We start from the raw sequence: 21,560 nt of genomic DNA, 5'->3' as shown, positions 1-21,560 counted from the left end.
AGTAATTGCCTGGACTCTGGCTTCCAGTATCACGGTCTCAGCTGTCCCACCAGAACCTGCACCACACCACAAGGCACCAGCATCCAACAGCTCAGAGGAACTGAGTAAACTGTCCAAGACTCCCAGGCAGGAAGCTGGAGCGCGTCTGTAATCCCCAGCCATCCTGCGGGTCCCGGCCCCAGGTGGCTGGGAGAAGGCACAGACAAGCCGCCTCCGGTAGCCCACCACAGTTTCCATGTCTGGAAAAGGGCAAGCCCAGCAATTTCTGGAATTATGCACCCAGGGGAGGCTGCAAATGGGGCCCCGAGTGCTGCCCCCAGCTGGGGCCTCTAGCTAGGCCTGGGGGCACCTGCTACAGCCGGCACAGTCCCAGGCCTTTCGGAGAAGTCTATATATACCACACCCAGAGCCTTCTTGGAGCCCTCCCAGAGCGCCATCTCTCGGGCCAGGAGGACAGACCCTAGCAGGCTCCACCCACAGCAGTCCCTAGGAAGCCATCCAAAGTTCTTGCATCCCTGCGCCCCACAGCTCTACGGGTGCACCCCCTCACTAAACATTCACCCTAACCCCATGCCACCCCCACTCTCCTTGGCCATGTGCCCAGCCCCAGGGAAGGCATCTCTAACGGGAGGAGGAACCCAGCACTCAACTCTACCTCCCCCACCCCACCTCCTACCCAGGCCTGGCACCAAGAAGCTCCCTCTTGTTTATGGAAGGAACAAATGACCCAGCGTTCTAGGCAGAGGTCCAGATTGGGGAACCATCCAGAACCTATCACGAGACCTCAGCCCTCGAGGTTTGGGGCACCTTAGAGGAGAGGACACCCATGCCACCTAATGGCAGCTGCATGCCTTCCCGGAGGAAGCCACCATGTCAGCTGCCCCTCGGCCTCCTGCCTGTAGGGGGTTCCCCAACTCAGTCCCTCGAGGATACTTGAAACCATGCACAGGATGGGGACCACGGGAGAGCCTCAAGTGGTGGGTGCTCTAGGGGGAAGGAAGGGTTCCCAGAGGAAGTCACCCAGAGGGAGATGACACACTCCTGGTGTCTACATTGACCGTCTTCCCTGTTGCCCTGTGCCACCTGAAGCTGGTCCCTGTTGCGCCTAAGACCAACCCTATAAATGGGCACACTGCCAGATGGAAGCCACCTTCTCAGGTGGTGCCAGCACCCTGCATGTCATGGAGCTCTTGACCTGGGAACAGCTATGAGGAAACAGACCTGGGCTTCCAGCGGGCAGGCGCCTGCTGTCCCTGTAGCGATATATTATTTATGATGTATTAAAGTTTGCCTGAGGGTTCAGAAAAGCAAAACCAACCACAAGCCATAGAAGTCAGGCACACACCTTTAATCCCAGCAGCCAATAACTAGGAAGTGGTGGTACACACCTTTAATCCTAGGACTCAAGATTGAGAGGGAGACGGATCTCTGAGTTCAAGGACACCCAGGGACACAGGAGATTGAATCAGTCTAAAAGAGCAACAGATCACACATCTTTAATCCCAGCACTAGAGGGGTATAAAAGATAGGAGCAGGGTCTTCCGTATTCAGTAAACATTCATTCTCCAGCCACACTGAGGATTCTGCAGTCACGCCGAGGAGAGGCAGCAGCTTGAGGCTTGGTGAAGAGCTCGAGCATGGATCAGCCCTTTCAGCCTGAACTTTGTGGTAAGAGCTAGTGGCCGGCTGCTTTGCTTTGCTGACCTTTGGCTTGAAGTTTGAGCCCCCAAATCAGTCTCTGGGTCTATTATTTTTCGTGTTACAGCCCCCGCCAAGGCTCATCGGAACAGTGCCCCGTGGGGCCTGGCGGTGATCTGCTGGCCCAGGCTCCCACTTTCCACGGGCACCCTCATATTGTGAAGCTCCAACTCCACCTGTACCACTGCAGACCAAAGGCTGTGTCTGTCGCTCCTAAGGGCTGGCAGCACACAGCGCACCTAGGTAATCATTCATGAGGTCTACCAGACATCATAGGGCTCAAGACCTGGGACCTCTGACTCCCAACAGTCCACCCTCAGCTCTGTGCTCCCTGAGGGCATCAAGTGGACCCAGGAGGTGCCTCAGACAGTCATAGCTGACAGGGCACCTCTTTCCTCCCCTTACACGGTCCTCCACCTCCCAAGAGCTCGGCCCATGTGAGCCACAGGTGTCTTCTGCCTTTTACTACCTATTATCTCCCCTACACTAACACGGACCTCGGAACTCTTTCCCCGGAGCAAGGAGAATCGAGTATTCATTCACTCATTCATTCATTCACTCACTCACTCATTCACTCAATCAGTGTGACAAGCATATTGAGCAGCCCCTGGTGCCAGTCACAGGGCTGAGCAGGATGGGGACAGGGACGACAGGGAGAGAAGTGCTGAGTTGCCAGTGCCAAGGGCAGGCATCACTAATGACTCAGAGTGCCTCAGTTTCCCAGTGCTGTCTCTCACTGGGCTGTCTGCTCCCGGCCGAAGCATCCTGGACCAGATCACCCTACCTCTCCCTCTGCAGCTGGAACACCAACGCCCCCCAGCCCCCTGCCCTGGAACCCTGGCTCTTTTCTTCCTGCTCCTGATGTCGGGTTAATCTGCCCCAGAGTAACCCTAGCAGGAACTCCATGCCTCAGTTCCCTCACCTCTAAAGCAGGATGAAGACAGCAACTCGCCTCCCTTACAGTCACCAGAAGCAAGCAAGCACCAAGCCACACCCACACCCGCAGCAAGCACAGCACTGCCTGCTGGCCCACCTCCACCTCCATCCAGGAAGTAGAGGACTATTTTGACCTGGAACTCCCCCAAGGCCATGTGCCCTCAACTTTGTCATTAGTCCCTACCCCACAACATCCAAGTACCCCCAGGAGGCTCAGGAGTCTGCCTGGAGACCCAGCTGTGTCAAAGGACAACGGCCATGGCTTCTGCCCCTGTCAATGGAGGGAACTTGAGAGGCCCCAGGTGAACACAGGCCTCCATCAGGGACTCCTCTCCAACGAAGGCATTGGTAGCAGACGTGTGTCCATCTGGAAGGGCAGCTTGGAGTCTCACCTGCTGCATATATTAGCACCAGGACTGAGAGCCTGTTCCTGTGCAAACAAAGCCACCACAGCTATCCTCAAAGTTTGGCTCAAACTGCCAGGTCAAATGGTGGCTCCCACCTGTCATAGCTCATACACCTCCCATGACTCCTGTAGTCTACAAAACTCACTGGCCTTCAGTGGGAGGATGAAGGGGATATGGGATTCACATGTCCAGGTACCCCATCCTCTCCCCCAGAATGCCTCAGATACCCCCAGGGCCAGGGCCTCCTTCTTCAGGAACACCAGCCGCTCTCAGTGCCCCAAGGCCCCAGTGACATAGGCACTACTTCTGGGCTCCAGGCCCATGGCTGCACTGGGCTATGGGGAAGAAAAGGCCATGACCAACTCCCAGAGGTCACAAGGATGGGGGCAGCATGCAGAAAGCATGAGATCCTAGCACAGGAAAACATGGGCTGGACATAAAAAGGAGAAATTGTGAAGACAGAGTGGAAGTAGACTCGGTTCCCAGGGTAGGGACCAACCACATCCTCCTACAGCAGCAGGCACCAGCGTCTACCTGGCTGGCAGCTCACAGTCTGTACCATGTCTTTCCCCCAACACACACACACACACACACACACACACACACACACACACACACACACGCACGCATGCACGCACGCACACACGCACGCACGCATACGCACACACACACACGCGCACACACACACGCACACCACCTGAGATCCAAGACTGAGGATTCCCATTTTACATGTGGCCAGACAGATAGACAATGAGGAGCAGGGCAGCCTGCATCCTGCTTGCCTGGTCCTAGCCCAGGCTTCCTTCCCATCTCCCATTGTGTGAACTGCACAGGCTCGGAAGCTTCACACCCACAAGGCCTACTGGGAAACCGACGGAAATGGCAGGAGGCCCACTCCACTCCAACCAGCCAATAGCACCTCAGACCTTCTCCAGCCACCCCTGGGAGCCCAGAGACTGTCACTTTGTACATAGCTATGACCAGTATGAGAAGACGTGACTCTTCAGTACCACACAGGAGGCCCAAAATGGTAACAGATGACAGACCAGGCTCCCACATGTTAGCAGTGGAAACTAAGAGTGACACCTGCCGCTTATAGAGGACCCGCAGCCGTACAGTCAGACAGACGCTATGGCTGACCGGGGTGGGGTGGAGGAGGCTCTGGACCTCACTGGTCCTTCTGTGCTACAAGGTGAGGAGGGTGTCCGTGGTGATGTCACCACATCGCCATCTACAGGGGTCCTGACCCACTGTCTGACGGTGTGGCCGGCATGGAAGTAACAGGAGACACGGGGATCGGCCTATGCTGAAGCGTGGGTGCCACAGTAGGAAGGGCCAGGCACCCCACAATACACAGAGGGTTGGGAGAAAGGCAGAACTTGGGTCCTGCAGGGAGAAGACGCCACCCTGCTACAAGCGCGTGACACCCTTCCCCACGTGGCCTAGGGAGTGCTCCTACATCCTCCCCTCCGGGGTCTGCTTTTCTACCCTGCTGGCCTCCACTGAGGCCCCACCCACTCAGGGCTGGTGACACTCAGCACCTGGGTCCCCAGAGCTTCCTCTTCACTTGAAGCTAGTTTTATCTTATCCCCTCCGTGATGTCACGGGTGGAGGCAGGCTCCAGCTCAAGGGCAGTCCAAACAAGGTAGGGACACAGGGTCCAGGGTCACAGCCTGGTACAGTTTCCTCTGCTGAGCAACGGAGGGGGACAGGCAGTCCTCTGGGGACCTGAAATAGCAGAGGCATGGGAGGTTAAATGGTAGGTCATCGTGGCCCAGTTGGGTGGGCAGCCTGCCTGGTGCAGGCCAGGAATACAAAGTTTCAGTTCACCCTCCCCGTGAGCAGCTCCATCCCCAAACCACTGGCCAGATGTCCCTGCAGGCAGAAGGCTGGGTTTGGCCTTGGGCCGTATGTCCCATCAGTTCCTCCTGGGGTCCACTCTTCCTCTAGTAGGAAGTGGGAGAGGACCAGACCTGCACACCAAGCCTACCCAGGATCAGCCCAGGGGTTCACGCATGCTCCCTCCTGCTCAGCACTAGCCCCCACTCCCATTCATTCCTCATAACTCCATAAACAAGGGAGGGACTGGTTCTGCCTCTCAAGATCAGTCACTTGCCCCTCCCCAACCAGAGTGCGGTTCCAACCACGGTAATGTAAGGAAAGCTGTACACACACTTCTACACATGGATATGCACACACACATGCAACGTGTGGGGATGTATCACATCTGCACACACAGACACATGTACACACGGGTATGTGCACACTCAAGGACCTGCACACATGGGACATGCACATGCACATTTCTGGGGAAACAGTGATGGTCCACCAGATGCCTGTGCCGGGACAGTGGACAGAGTATCTGCAGTAGCTGGACCCACCAGAGTCTCCAGGGGTGTGCAGAGCCTACCAAGCTCTCCTGCCCTCAGCCAACAGCCCCTCTTCCACTCTGCCTGCCCCCGCCCCGCATGGCTAGGAGCCTCACATCCTTGTAATGCCACCCTTGCTGCAGTCCAGGCCCACTGGTCCCACTGTACCCCTCCCTCCCTGAGGCAGACAGCCTGGCTCAGTCTGCCTGGGACACTGTGCCATCGAGATACACGGACTCTCAGTCCGCTCACACATAGGGGTCACCTGCATTCATGCTTGTGACAGGCATGAGGGCAGGTGGGACCCCAACCCAGACCTGCAGCCCTGGAACCCCAACACTGCCCTATCTGGGAAGTCCAGGTTCTTCCAACGGGACACTGGCTGCCACAGGCCTGGATTCTGGGGTACCAGATGCTGAGACAGGAATTCTGCAGGTCCAGGATCCCAATGGGAGAGCCAGATTTGAAAGCCTTAGTGTAAGATTCACTTCTTCACGGTCTTGGCATTTCCCTCCTTGGAATCGTCCAGGCTGGTGCCAAATCCTGGCACAGTGCCACCCAAGTTGTAAGGCCTCCAAAGCCTAGTGCCAATGAGTGGGCACAGCATCCCAGAGGGTACAGACTTTCTGGGACTCACTTGGTGCTAACAACCCCTGAGGGAAGGACCCCACTCTCACAAAAAGCCCCCAACAGGAACACTAGGAACCCTCCAATGGATGTTTTTTCTTCAGTGTTTATTTTTATTTTATGTGCATTGGTGTTTTGCCTACATGTATGTCTGTGTGAAGGCGTCAGATCCCCTGGAACTGGAGTTACAGGCAAGTGTGAGCTGCCGTGTGGGTGCTGGGAATTGAACCCAGGTCCTCTGTTACAGCAGCCACTGAGCCATCTCTCTAGCCCAAGTCCAGCGGATTTCAACAGGTGCAACCCCCTAGGAAGGGACAAAAGCCGAGTAGGTCCCTGACCCAAGGATACCTCCTTTCAGTTTTGTTGGCAAACAGATGACTCCCACTTATGGGAGTCATAGGTCCCAAGCAGACACAAAAACACACAGTAAGTGCCCAATACAGCCCCTGCCTGGTGCCCACCAGGCACTGAGACCACCTGCACAGCTAGGATGCCTGAGGAACAGGGCCCACCTCCAAGTGGGACACAAACCTATGTTTTGTAGAGCTGTCACCGTGGCAAGAAGGTGCATGATACAAACAGATTCGAGGAGCGCTGATGCAGCAAAAGTTACCTGCCTGCAAGGTGCCAAGCCACAGGCCACAGCCCCTCTCCACAAGGGACAAGCTACAGCAACTTGGGACACTCCTCCAGGGGTCAAAAATCCCAAAGCCATCAGCACACAGCCAGCAGCCAGCTGGCCATGTGGCCCTTCCCTCGTACACAACCCCAACACTGAAAACAGCTTCCAACCCATTCGGCATCCCCACAGACAGACAAGAGTAATCTTGGGTGGGGACCCAATCTCCACCGCACCTCCACACAGCCACCTGGGAAGTAGGAAGCTAAGCTAGCCTGGCCTTTTAAAGCAGGACCAATCAGCAGACTAGCCGGTGACCCTCCGCTATGGGAGGATGAAGTCTATGGTTACTTCTACTATAGGAAGCACAGCAGAAGTCCCCAGCAGGCAACAAATATGCACACCCAGGCCACACAGTAAGAGACTGTGGCCCAATGGGAACTCAAGTGTCTGAGTGGTTCATGGTCCAAAGCAGGATTGACTAATGACCAGCTCAGAAGCTGTGGTGATACATTGTTTATGATCTAATAAAGCTTGTCTGGAAATCAGAGTGCAAAGTTAACCACAGTCATAGAAGCTGGGCAGCAGTGGCGCACGCCTTTAATCCCAGGATTTGGGAGACAGAGGCAGGTGGATCTCTGTGAGTTCAAGGCCACTCTGGGCTACATGACAGTGAATCGCTCTAAAGGAGGAACAGTTCACACCTTTAATCCCAGCACTAGAGATAATATAAGGAGCTCAGTGAAGTCTTAGGAGCAGTCTGAGACTTTGTGAGGAGCGGTGCTGCCTGGAGATGCAGTCTGAGGGCCGGTGGATCGCGGTGGATAGCGGTGGATCGCTCCTTCCGTCCGAGCATTGGCAGAGGACAGAACTCTCAAGTGTGTGGTTGTTTTGCTTTTCTGATCTTCAGCTTGAACCCCAATGTCTGTCTCTGGGTTTTACTATTTGTACAACAGGAGCTGTATCCTCCCCCCCACCCCAGCCCCACGCTGGCTGCTCTCTGGGCCTACTATCCAGGCCTAAGAGATGAGAGAAACCCAAAGCCTCTCCGTGTGGTGGTCATATACACCACACCAAATCTCAGAAGAGTCCTGGAAGGCGCTCATCACCCCATTTTCCGGATGAGGAGACTGAAGCACACAGGGAACCAACCCAGAGTATCACTTCCTACGTGTTTTCTCCTTACAGGAGCCAAGCCCATTAGTGCATGACAGACTCGGACAGTCTGTCCCTCACCCAGAGTCTGCTGCATGGAATCCTCCTCAGTCACACCCAGAGCCCAGAGCTCTGGGGCCAGACGGGCATGGGGAGGGGGGGCGGGCTGGAGATCACGTCGGGAGCCAGGGCTCCATGCCAAGGTCCTGGGATGCACGTCAGAGGGGCCCAGGAGCCGCGGGAAAGAGCTCTGACCTGGCCTCAAGAGGCCATGTCCAAAATAGCTGGCCTTCACGGTAAGACAGCTCAGCCTGGCGCACGTAGGCCTCTAGGCTCCAGCACTGCCAGGCTGCCCACAGAGGTCACAGCTATTTCTGGGCTAGCATGGTGGTAAGACACAGCGCTGACGCCCCCCCAAAGGGTTAGTGTGTGAGGGACAGCAGAGGCCCAGCTAAGCAAGAGCCCAGGACACAGGTGGAAAAGACCTGGTCACTACAGGTCCTTGATGAGCGTTGGAGACTGGAACATCAGTCTGTTAGTCTCACATTCACCCGCTGGCTTCATAGGCCACCGCGCAGGCCAAGCCCACGCCAGGCATGTGGGTGTCAAGGCAGCCTCCTCCCTGAGACAATGAAGTGACCACACCATGGGACTCAGCTGGCTGTCCCCAGCTGCTGTGAATCTGAGCTCACAGCAGGAGGCTGGCGCCACCAGGCACATGCATCCCATACACATGCTCACACAAACCACCTTCCTGGAGGCCACACGGTGGCAGAGCCAGTGCTGGCCCCAGTGTACAGCCTCTGCTGGGCCCTACTTATCCCTAAATCATTTCCTCCCCTTTAGCCTGGCCAGCCCCTGTGACATCATATGACACTTGGGGAAACTCATCCTCTAGCCCCCCTTAAAGATTTATCTCAGTCCACAGCAAGCATGCAGATGAGGGAACTTACCCAGTGGCTGCCTCACACCCTTGCCTGGACCTCCGCCTGGTTCCCTACTACCTATCGCTAGGATGAGCTGCGTGACACTGAGTGGTATCCTCTACCTCTCTGTGCTCTGTCTGCTCACCTATGAGATGGATGCTCCGGAAGCCTGGCCCTGACAGAGATGCCTTCAGTGTCCAGAATCTAAGAGACACCCCCCCTTTCCCAGAGCCCTGAAAGCTGAGTCCCTGGAGCTTTGACTTCAGGCCAGGTCTCGCTACACTCAAGTTGGTACTCCTTCCAGGATTTTCATGGAAACAGTCTAAGTAACATCTCTCCTGCAGGACTTCTCAGAGTCCTCAATCTGGACACAGAGACGTCAGGGGGAGACGGCCAATAGGCTTTCCGGAGTGTGTCTGACACCAACTTACGTACGATGGAATGATATAGAGGCCCAATGCCCCGTATTTGACACCCAGCAAGAAGGCACCAGCCATGGCTTACTGATGCCCATGCCACTGCCTGGTCACCCTGCCCAAGCCAGCAGGGCCGACTTCCCATACCCATAGAAGGAGTAGGTCACTCAGCAAGTCCGGGGAGGTAACATGAACACTGAGCATACTGGACCTAGACAGCCTATGTGGTTTATGCATAAACACCTTTCCAGTTCCCTGGATTGAGGTAAATTCCTCCCAGCATCTGGGAACCACGTGTAGGCTGGGTTTGCTGCGGGGGACCTGCAGGCACTTGGTGAACCACCCACATCCTCTGGGCTGCCTTCCCTCCAATGAGTCCCAATACCAGGTTTGAGGCAGATAGGGTGTCATGCACTGAAGGGGCGCCCAGCCCAGGACCAGAGAGCAGGAAGGACCCCGTGACCCAAGAATGGCTCTCAGGGTAAGCTGGGACTTTGGCTCTATTTGACATCACTGTGGCTGGACCACTCACCATCAGCCAGACTTGGCCAAGGCTCTCAGGGACCCAGGGCGAAGCCAGTCAGACTTACAGAGGCAACACTTGAGGACCACAAGCTAGGGACAAGAGCCCCTAGCTGCTCTTGTCATGGCTAGACTCTGGGGACCCACAGGGCAGTCATACAGAAGCAGGTACCCTGCACTGGCCACAAGGACAAAGAACAGGTCCCCCTCACGGTGTCAGGCTCACCACTGTGTTCACTCCAAGCTCCTCCAGCAGGAGGTGGGCAGCAGCCTAGGCCCAGCACCCCAGTCCCTAGCACCAAACCTTTGTAAACTGAGTCCTATCACAACCACTAGGCAAAGCCAAGGGCACCTCAGTCCTTTCACAAACCTAGAACATATGCTCAGCAAGCCCGTTAGGTGAGGCTGTTTTCAATGTCTCCTTTCTGATAAAATCAGTAACACGAAATCCACTGCCTTGTTTTATAATTTTTGTTTGCTTGTCTGAGGCAAGTCTTGCTAGCACTGGCCGTCCTGCAGTTCCCTATGTAGCTGAAGCTGGCCTTGAATTCCTCCTACCTCCAGCTCACAAGTGCTGGGATTCCAGGCACCCCCACACCTGACTCGTGCTGACCATTTTAAAATGGATAGCCTCCCTCCAGGCATGGTATGCCAGGCATAGTGATGCCCATCTGTAATCTCATCAGTTGGGAAGCTGAGGCAGGAGGATTTTCATGCGTATGAGACCAATCTGAGCTACACAGTAAATATCAAATCAACCTAATCCAAGACGCTGTCCAAGACATCAAAAGGCTGTCAGTGATGATGCTGATGATGCTGCTGTTGTTGATGATGCTGATGGTGATGATGCTGATGATGCTGTCATTGATGATAATGATGTGGATGATGATGCTGATGATGCTTTCAATGATGATAATGATGATGCTGATGTTGATGATGCTGTCAATAATGCTGCTGCTGCTAATGATGATGATGCTGATGTTGATGGTGATGGTGATGATGCTGATGATGATGTTGATGATGATGCTGATGTGGATGATGCTGCTGATGATGCTGTCAATGATGATAATGATGATAATGATGATGATGGTGATGATGCTGATGCTGATGATACTGTCAATGCTGCTGCTGCTAATGATGATGATGGTGATGGTGATGATGGCCAGGTTCAATCAGGAAAGTGCTTGCCACACAAGCATGAAGACCCAAGTTCAATATCCGCCATCCAGGGAGAAGTATGGTCACATCTGTTTTCCTAGCACTTGGAAGAAAAGGACAAGCGGACCCTGGGGGCAGCCAGCCTAGCTTAATTGGCGAGCTCCAGGCCCAGGGAGAGACTCTGCCTCAGAAAACAAGGTGGATGACTCCTGAAATATTAACTACACTCAAGGCTGATCCCTCTGGCCTACACACACATACACACACACAATGCAGAAAGTGTGCGGTCACATGGTTGTTAGTACATTCACAGTATCAGGCAGTCATCACCATCACCCAATTCCAGAATACCTTCATCACTAAAGAAACTGCAGCCAAGTATGGTAGACACACCTATAATGTCTACACTAAGAGGGCCAGCAAGATGGCTCAGCAGACAAAAGGTGCTTGCTGCAAAACCTGATGGCCTGAGTTCAATCTGCCCAACCGTGTAGTGGGGTAGACATCCCTAGGATCAGCTCCTTTGGGGACTGTTAGATGCACTCCAAGAGGACAATGACAGGCACACTTCTGTTAAACGGAAGTGAGTGGTAGGGGTCCATGGGGGAACCCAGACTGAGCGCAGCCTGGGAAAGGGGACAGGTGAGATGCCAAGCCACCTGCCTGAGAGCCAGGCCTCCTGGAGCGGCGCAGCCTGGAGTGTGGCAGCCCCATATGAGCATCCTGGGTCTTCCATCTTCCCCAACACCCTCAGTCAGACCATGGCCACCTCGGCCCGGTCCTCCAGCTGCCCTCAAACCCGGAAGGAATGCCCCAGAACCTGTGACTATCCCCTGGCCTCTGCCCTCCCGGCCCATTGCTCTCCTCCTTTGCACCGGCCTCCCAGCGTGCCTGCAGACTGCCAAGCACAGTGAGCCTCCAGCCTTCCTGTGCATGTCCATCCTGGCTGCCTCCGTGGCCTCTCTGCTCCTCCACGGTTCCTCACCATCGCTTGACCCTCAGGTCTCAGGACTCTTGGGCTAACACCTGTCTGTCGGCTCTGCCTGACCTGTGATCGCCACTCTTACCTGTCAGTCTGTCTCCCCACTGAGTGAGAGCCACACTGGGGTGCTGTGCCTGTCTCCCTGATTCTGAACACTGCATATATCCATAGGTATACACAAATGCAGGAAGTTCCCGGTGAGATCTAAGGAGGGCGGGGACTACAGACCCAATACACCAGTCCTGGCCAGGACCTTATAGCCAGTGAAGTAGAAGACTGCTGGCAGACTTGTCCCTTCCTGCCAACCCTCCCAACCCCAGAGCCTGAAACAAAGATAGGGAAAATCTAAAGTCACCACTATGGACCCCTAGAGAGGGAAGGCTCCAACCCCAGTATGCCCTCACCAAGATTACCCATGGTCCCCCCAGAGCACAGCACATGCCACGAAAGAACCTGAACTACCTGTGTATGGGAACACAAGGCGGGGACCGAGTGGACCGAGGTATGCGTGCAGCAGGGGAGCCGGGTGCCGATGCAAGACTGCACCATCAGACGTGCCAGCAGCAGGGGGCATGCAGGTTTCCTAGGCACGCCCCTTCCTCAACTGATAGAGGCCTACCCGTCCCCACATGGGCTGTGAGCAACGGCTGGGGCAGGCTGCAACTGGTGCTAGCCCCTAGAGAAGGGGTCCCCGGCGTCTTCTACGACTGCCCGGTGACTCTTCAGCAGTGTCTAGTCAGCGCTCGGTGGAGCTGGCACTGGTGGGGAACAAGCATTTCCCAGTACTTCCGGACACAGCATTTCCTACATGACTGACAACGGGGAGGTGAAGGGCACGGAGCATGTGGCTTCCTGTGCATGTCTATCCTGGCTGCCTCCCTCTGCGGGCCCACCGGGGTCCCTAAGGATGCTGCCCCACCCTGGCAGAGACTTCCTGAGCAATGCCTCTGGACCCTTTAGGAAGCACACTGGTCACAGACCTGCTGCGACGATACTAAGGGACAGGAACCACACACACTCTGCAGACCTCCCTGACCTGCATCGCTGTCCCTAGAACCCATCCTTCTCCCGCCATGCTCGAAGGGATTACACGGTACATCCTGTGGATTTTCCGAGCCTTGCCTTCGAGCCCTGCGCACATGGGCCAGGACCCCTAACTGTCCTAGCTCCGCCCACCCAAACACCCTCTTCTTGGCAGTTCAAGGGAGAAGTGGAGGGAAGAGCCCCCAAGCTGTGGTGTCAGTGAGGTATACTGGGAAGGCATCACAGCTAAGGTGGCTCTGCCCCAGCCAGTCTGGGACAAGGTGGGGCCCAGGCTCTCAGCCCACAGGCTAACACCTAGCCCACTGTGCTTGATGCCCATGCTTCCTGGCCACGCTTGGAGCTGGCTGTGGTTTAAATACCCCTGCCCATCCCGCTGGAACTTCTACTCCATGTCACATTCATTCAGTATCTTGTGGGAAGGCAAGCTTGACGGTCTGAGGAACCAGGGTTGACTCCACTCTGTCCACCTGGCCTCACGGAGACAGCCGATCCTTCGCGGGTCGTGCCGCCGTCTCTGAGGTGGGGTACTCTCAGCCCAGAGCTGCATGGGGCTGGATCAAGGACGGCGTGTCCCAGCGTACACAGCAGATGCTCTGGACTTGCCAGCAGCCCTCCTGGGACAGCCGGTGGTTACCACTGTGCCCAGGGACAGCTTCTATTCCCACTCAGACTGGCCCAGTCTCCAAGTTCTCATGCTCGCTCCCTTCAGCACGGGACAGTCTTGGAGGATACTTGTCTGGGAAATCCCAGCACATCTAGGGCTTTGGACAGGGTCTTAAGCCACAGCCTCCCCAACTGGGAGGGGAGAAACAGATGAGGGAGCTGTACCCTGACCTCCCCATAGCTGGCTGGGGCAGGGATGTGTGACCCCAGGGCCCACCCAGCTCCCTAAGGCAGGAGGGAAGCCAGGATAGGCACAAGGCTGCCAAGAACCCAGGCCACAGGTCCCACAGGGTTCGAGGTCCCTCCTGGGGCAGGGCAGACCCAGCTGGCAGTGTCCGTGGGAACGGTCCCCAGGCCCTGTCAGTCGCACTTAGGCTAGCTACTAGACAGTGGAGCTGCCACAAATGCCCTAAGGCATGTGGACTCGCATGGCCTAAACCCTGGGCCTAAACAGCCAGGCTAATGAGCTGACAGGAAGTTCTGGGAGAACGGAAGGCGGGGCAAAGGGGGTCTGCAGGGCCAAAGCCACCAGGGCTGGGTGGTGCCGTTGGTGCCTCCAGGTCTGTCTGCTCCTCTCTTCTCTACCCTCAGGCCCCTGTCTGAGAGTCAGCATCTCACTCTCAGGCCGCGCCCTCCCAAGGCCACATCCTCCTATTCTGAGCTCTCTTCAGCTCCCTGCCTGCCCCTAGATCACTCCTCCCCCCACACAGCCTCCACCTACACAATGTTAAGAGTCCCCACCAGCTCTCAAGACCCCACACACATTACACAGACCACCCTGGGCTGGAGTCCAAGTGGCTTTGCCTGTGTCCTGTAAGTCTTGAGGGCAGGGCTATTGGGCCTCCTCTGGGTCTCGGGGAGGGGTGGATGGGGAGGGGACAGATAGACAGATTGCCCCTGGGTGATTGGCTCAACCCTACTTCAGCCCAAATATCCAGCTCCCAGTCCTGCCTGGCTGTTCTCCTGGCTCCCTGCCCCCCTTGCTCTACCAGGGGACTCCACAGCACAGACCCTCAAGCCACTGGCTGTCCTCACAGGCCTGCTGGGGCCCCTGGGGACAGCCCTTCCGGTGACTTCCTGCCAGGGAGTCTGGGGGAGGGTAAATAAGCCCTCCAGATGTCTTCCGGCACTGGGTAGTCGTGGGAACTGCGGCCAGTGGGAGGAGACAGGCAGGCAGGGAAGCAAGGAGGCCTCACATCAGCAGGGGCCTCCCAGTGTCCCCAAACAGAGGCTTCACACCTACTGACAGGGAAGGCAGCTGAGGCCCTGACAGTCAAGTGACAGCAGAGACCAGCAGCAGGACCTCCCATGAGCTAATCACATGCCCATCACTGTGAGAACAGGAACCACAGCCTTAAACACACACACAAACACCCCTGCACACACACACCTGCACACACACACCTGCACACACACCTGCAAACACACACACACACACACGCACACACGCACGCAGGCACACCTGCACACACACACACACACACACACGCACGCACGCACGCAGGCACACCTGCACACACACACACACACACACACACACACACACGCGCGCGCACGCACACACACATGCACGGACACCTGGAGGCTCCCCTCTCTGGCTCTTCATACACAAAGGGGCCAAGCTGGGTCAGGCCACACTGCCTTCCGCTTTACACTGCCACCTCCCAACTGTGCCACCTGCAGGAGGCCAGTCACAGAAGGCGGCTCGCTGCCTAAGAAAATGGGAGTGGGGTGGTTAGAGCAGCCACTCCCCGGTTACCTTGAGGGTTACAGATACCCTTGGACTGGCACCCACCACCAACCCAAAAGGGCTCAGGTAATATGGGCTGCACCCCACTAGCCCCTCCGTCCATACCATGATACCACACCTCCCAGAAGCCCATCTGACTACTGCGCAAGAGGGGGAATACCCTTCCTGCCACACAACAATGTGGTCATAGAGCCACATGCTCCAGGAAGGTAACTATTGTCCCCTGTAATCCTGCTCAGTTTGTGTGGGTCCCTCTAGGACAGGGCCACCCCCCCTCTACTTTTCTATGATGTCAATGCAGACCAGGACACCTTCTAGAAGACCTTGGGAGGCGGTGCAAGGCCAAGGCCTGTATCCTCATCCTCCATCCAGCCGCCAGGACAGTGGCAATGGGTTGATGCGGGCTCAGAGCCAGGAGATGGGACTAAAAGATTCACACAGTGCCCAAATGCACGTCCCTAGCTGTCCAGGACGTCCACTATAAATGGGGGTGGGGGTGGGGGCAGGGAAGCAGGCAATAAACAACAATCCTTCTAGACCCAGGGACCAGAGGCCCACTGTCAAGGCCATGGGAAAGTCCGGGCGCAATGCTGGCATCCTGTTCCTGCAGAGCTGAGCATTAAGTGGAAGGCCAGCATCCAAGGAAACTTCCCTAGGCTGTTTACAACAGACGCGCCCAAATCTACAACCTGAGCAATGAATGGGCTTTCACTGTTGCCCTCTTCTGTGTGAGCTCTGGAGCCCACTGCAGGTCCACACCAACCCCAAGAGCGTCACCCGACAGAAAGGGAAATCAAAGCACCCGCAGACAGCACCTCCACAGGTCACAGGCCTATCTAGGGACATCCAGTCCAGTGGCAGCAGCCCAGCTCAAGGTGGCCAGGAAAGCCTACCAGGCCAGCTCTGTAGTGACATGCCACCAGTCTGCTACGGGGGCCTGTGTTCCCCCTCCGAGCTCCTATCTGCAATAGAAAACTGAGGCCAGTATATTCAGGGCTAGGCCTGTGTTCCCCAAGGTCAGTGCGGGGGGGGGCAGGGACGTCACTGGGGAGAGACAACTGGGAGTCCTAGTCACCTCTACGCTCTGCACAGCAATTCCCAGCACACGGTAGGTCTCTGGGGCAGCCAGCCAGAGGAAAGCTGACCCTGGAGGAGGGGCCTCAGTGTTGCCCTGACTGGGAGATTAGAGGGAACTGCTTGCCTTGGCAGAGTTTCAGGGCCAGTGGGCATTGCCAGAGAGGGCTGTCAAAAAGGAGAGGCATCCTCTCTGGGGCACGGGCAGCAGGGAGCAGCAAGTGACTCTGTGAGCCACTGCAGAAGCCATGATGGATGGGTCAGGAGGGCATGCCCTGGGTGGCACAAGGGATCCTCCAAATTCAGCTGAACTTCTTCCGGGAATCCTGAGTCAGTGGGAGCCCTGTCCCACGGGAAGGGGACATGACAGGCTTCGTTCCTCTTCTGGGACAGTCCAGGCTTTGAGTGTGTCTGGTAAACCCAAGGCCTTGGGAACAGGCTTCCACAGATCCCGGGGGGGGGAGGCTGGGGAAGGAAGGTCCACAAGATGCCACAGAGAGGAAACTGAGGCCCAGCTGGAGCCTCCCAGCTAGTAAATGGTCATCTCTCGCACTACTCAGGCCTGAATACTGAGGCAGCCGGGTGACCTAGACCTGCAGTGCCCTGGCCCCGATTTCCCAGTCAGACCTGTGCCAGCCCAGTCCTCCGTTCATCTGAACGCCCTCCGAAGGGCCTAAAGAAACCCGCTGCCCACAGATCGGGCTCCAGCCCACCCACGCTGCTCTAGAGCACTCTGTGGCTCCCGCTGCCCATCACTGACTCCAAGGAGAAACTAAGGAATGAAAACACAGTATTCTGAGGTCCAGGGAACCAGCCGCCTACCTGGCACCACCTGTGAGAGAATGTTAGGCCCCTGAGGGTATGTGCCTCAAACCACATGATCCATGAGAGATGCTTCTGGCCCACAGCCAGTCATGGGTATGGTCCAGCCTTGGATCTCCAGTAAGCGGATACTTACCTGAAGGCCACCCACTAGGGGACCTGCACCTGAACCCACCTTCCAGGCCCCGATCACTGGCCCATTCAGCCCCTTGTGCTCGTAAGGACCCACCAGCCTCCACCTGTGCCTCAAGCTGGCCCTGTCTAGGGGCTCCAGCCCAGCACGGCCAGGCAGGCCTCCTCCATCCCTCCTTAGTCTGCATGGACTACCCAGGGTCAGGAAGAGCGAGCAACCAAGGTGGGAACTAAGCAGAGTCGGGCAAAGGGCAGGGCAACAGGAGGGGCCGTGTCTAACTCGGGGCTGACTTCTGGAATATATTTTCCTAGACCCCTCTGGCCCCAGTGGCAGAGGACAGCAACACTTCAGTGTAGCACCCTGAAAGCTCACTTCCTCTAGAAGGGCAAACAGCAGTCTGGAAAGACCGGGCGGGTTACCCCACTGCAGTGCTCAGGCTTGGAGGTAGGCTCATGCGATCCAAAAGCCATTACTACCAGGAGCCATTTGACCTGAGGATGTGACAGCCTTGCCGAGGCCACACACCTCAGGTTCCGCAGCAGGTAAAGGATGTGTCTTTCGGTGGCAGGCATCACCCAGGACAGTGTCAGGAAGAACCTGTAGACATTCCTGTACGGGCACCTTCACCAGCAGTGACGGGGCTTCCACACAAGGCTAGCAATCAGTCCCTGCTCTGGGCAGGGCAGAGGGGATCTACAGCAGCTGGGCCAGGATGCTGTGTGGTCTGCAGTAAAGGCCACACAGCATCATCCCGATTCTTGCGGCAGACTCCACAGACTCAACACACATCTGTGAGGCACCAAGGCCTCTCGTGAGAGACAGGCAGGTGGGCATCAGGGAGCATACCAGGGAAGATGACTGTGTACGCACACTGTCACCCCAGTGTCCCTTTCAAAGGTTATGGGGAAAGACCTGAGTGCTAATGCCGCCGGGCTGAGAGTTCCATGCCACATGGACACCAAGTGGTCAACAGACCTCCCGAGACCCCTCTAGGCCACCGTCTTTGCTAGACTAGTAGCCTGTCCCTTGTCTGAACTGTCCCTGGCCTAACAGCCTTGCCCCAGGACAAAATGATTATGATGAGATTTTGGCATGCTGGCCTGAGGCACCCCTTGATAGGAGACAGGCAACCCCTATCAGGTGAACACCTATGGAGCCTTCAGAACCCCTCAGCCCCATTCTGTCCCTCAGACCCTCAGCTATGCTTCATTACCCTGTTCACTGTGACGCAGCTTAGGACTGTGTTGTTGGTGGCCCCAGGACCATCAGCAGCCCCTCTGTGTCGCACCGCCTGCAGGGCCAGCCTGTCCAATTGGGGGATACAGGGCAGGATTTTCACAAGTGCACTGCCAATCCAAGACCAGTCCAGTCCACTACACTCCAGGTCTGAAAGGTCCACCAGACCACACCACACCCCGGCCCTGTCCCAAATGCAAGATCTCCTCTTGATCCCAGAAGGTGTTGGGTGGCAACTATTGACTATCCTTATACCCATCTTCCAATTTTAATATAATATCCGCCACCCAATTTTACAGGAGCCAAAACTTCAGGACTAGATCAGTCATAAACTAGGAAGCCAAGCCAGGCATTGGTGGTGCACGCCTTTAGTCCCAGCACTCATTAGGCAGAGGCGGGTGGATCTCTGTGAGTTCAAGGCCAGCTTGGTCTACAGAGTGAGTTCCAGGACAGCCCCCTACACAGAGAAACCCTGCATTAAAAAAAAAAAGAAGAAAGTGAAGGGGGAAGGGAGAAGAGAGAAGACAGACAGACAGACACACAGAGAAATCAGGAAGCTCTGGGGTATATACCTCAAACCATACAATCAGGGATGCTTCTGATCCACAGCCAGGCAAGGGTTTGGCCCAGCCTCACACAGCAACACATGCAGATGCTGAAGATGCCACTGTGGGCAGGGAATGTGCAGGGACCAGAGGAGCAGGGCAGTTAAGGTGACTAGGGTGGAGTGGGTAGGCTGAGATATCTTCCTTGTAGGAGATGACCCTCACAAGCAATGGTGGGAAGGGCAGCCCGGACAAAGGAGGCAGCATGGGACAAAGGAGGCAGCATGGGCTGCCATAAGGGAGAGCCACGGCACACCATTCCATCACAGCTATCGGTGTCAGGTCTTCGGGAGCAAGGCAAGGCCACAGGCTTGGGGATAATCACTGCTCTGCCAGTTCCAGCCCCAGCAGCTCCTGGCTCTGCCCCTGGACAGGTGCCAGCGGGACACGACTTCACCTTCCCAGAGCCTCACCACCACCACCACCGGGCATCAGGAGGCTTGTGCCACCCTGGAGGCCAGCTCTGTGCACTATCCCAACACCATGGCAGTGAGATCAGGCAGGCAACTTGGCAGTACTCAGACCCCAGGAACTAGCCAAAAGTTTGAGTCAGTGAGTTCCAGCTCCCCTGGCCAGAGGTCCTCCTGTCATTTCCAGCCACCACCATCCAAGCTATGGGTCTATGGAAGAGAACCTCCTTCAGTCCTTCTTCTTGTCACTCTCAGCCAAGCCCTGTGCTGGCAGGAGACACTGGGGCAAGTCCTCCCCGGTTGGCAGGGAAGAGGTCCTGGTAGGCTCCCGTTTCAACATCTGTGACCCATCCATCCAGACTGCTTGCTTTGGCCCTACCCATCAGACACCGGGGTCCTAGGCCTACCACCAGCACCTCCAAGTCAAGCACCAGGCCTGGCCAAGAGAGGTGGCCAGCTCCTTCCTGAGGGGGCAATTAGGAACATTCCCATGGCATTAGAGCAGCTTCCCATTCACAGTAAGAGTGCAGGGGCAGATGGAAGGGCCCCAGGGCCTCCCTCGGTGCAGGCCGCAGGCTCCATGAGCTGCCTGCACGCTCTTCATCACAGGCTCTCTGATAAGGCCCACAGTCTTCCAGGTTAGACCTGAGTCCATTGCTCCGGTGCCTGTCTCGTCTGAGAACTGCGGTTTATAATCTCGTGGGAGGATCTGAGGCCACGGGCACTGTGTGCAGCCAAAGAGAGGTGCACCGCTCACCCATGGGACACTGCACACTGTGACAACTGCCAGGAACAGACTCTGCCCCTCAAGGATGGGGGTCAGTGGGATGGTCACTCTACCTGCCTTAAGGTTAAGCATGTCACCTAGTCCATGCTTGCAGGTCCCTGCCAGGAGACCTCTGGCCCATCAGGAGTCACCTGCTTAACCCGGCTGCACCTGGACAGGCTGCAACACCCCTGCTCACGTTGCAGCACCCAAGGACAATGAGGTACGGTCCCACTGGCCTGGGCCAGGATGCCTGAGGCAGGACTCGATTGCCTAGGGACCCATGACCTGGTGCCCAGCTTCTGAGTGTGACCCACTGACATCCACGCGGGAGGCAGAGACGGCTATGGAGTCCTATGCTCCAAGCTATGCAGAGAAGGAAACTGAGGGGACCAATCCTGGATAGGGACCTTGGGGAAGATGAAAACCGGGCAGATGTTAGGGGAATCCTCTGCACCCCTAGAAATGGGATCAGAGTCACCCCTTCCACCCATGCAAGTCTGGTCGACACACCGAGGAAACAGCTGGCTACATCCCCTCGCTTGGCCTCCCTGCAGCTCCGGCCCTGCACGTGGCAGCCACCAGCTGGGTTCACGTAGGGGCGGCAGCGGGGTGCGGCCCCCGCCGGGAGCAAGCACACAGGCCGGCGCGCGCTCCCGCCTGCGCGGCCCCGAGGCGGCGCCCCCGCCGACGGCCCCCTGCGCGCCCCCGCCCGAGCGGCGCGGTGGAGACTGACCTGGCGGTCCGGGAGCCGGCGCCGGCACGACGCGGAGGGCTCGGCGAGCGCGCGCACAGGGGCGCGGTCTCGGCGTCGTCAAGACGTGCGCGCGCGAGGGCGCGGCCTCGGCGTCGCCGTCTGGGTGCGCGAACCGGGTCACGTGGGGGCACAGCCCAATGGGAGCGCTCCTGTGCGCGCTGTCGCAGACGCGCGCGCCTGTACCAGGTCTGGGGGCACCCACTAGAGAGGAGCTTCTAGAGCCCTCCTGTTTCCCATAGGTCTCGTAAAGCAAAGTTCCTCGTCCAAGGAAAAGTTGGCTGGCGCACGGAACAGCAGGCAGCGGCCATCAAGCCTGGGGACCTATCAGGTCGAGTTTGAGACCCCTCGTGCTAAGTGGATCCTGGGGGTGAGGCGCCTCCGAGAACGGGCTGGGAGACTAGCTCCCCTACCTGGATTGTCCCCTGCCTCTGTGCTAGATGTCCTGCCCAGCCTGTGGAACCTTCAAGATTCACCCTTCAAAGCGC

General features: G+C 56.8%; 1 protein-coding gene across 1 annotated transcript in view; it reads right to left on the bottom strand.

The window, feature by feature from the left end:
• The window catches only part of Ptp4a3 (protein tyrosine phosphatase 4A3), a 31,161-nt gene extending 9,999 nt beyond the window's left edge, over positions 1-21,162 (bottom strand). The window contains exon 1 of the mRNA XM_040736304.1: positions 21,055-21,162. The gene's annotated coding sequence lies outside the window, so the exon portion shown is untranslated. The remainder of the gene's footprint in view (positions 1-21,054) is intronic.
• Between the last annotated feature and the right edge of the window lie 398 nt (positions 21,163-21,560).

The sequence above is a fragment of the Mesocricetus auratus genome, unplaced genomic scaffold, assembly GCF_017639785.1.
Source record: "Mesocricetus auratus isolate SY011 unplaced genomic scaffold, BCM_Maur_2.0 Super-Scaffold_100055, whole genome shotgun sequence".
NCBI lineage: Eukaryota > Metazoa > Chordata > Mammalia > Rodentia > Cricetidae > Mesocricetus > Mesocricetus auratus.
The sequence above is the reverse complement of the archived record's forward strand: the minus strand, read 5'-3'. Positions and strand labels throughout refer to the sequence as shown.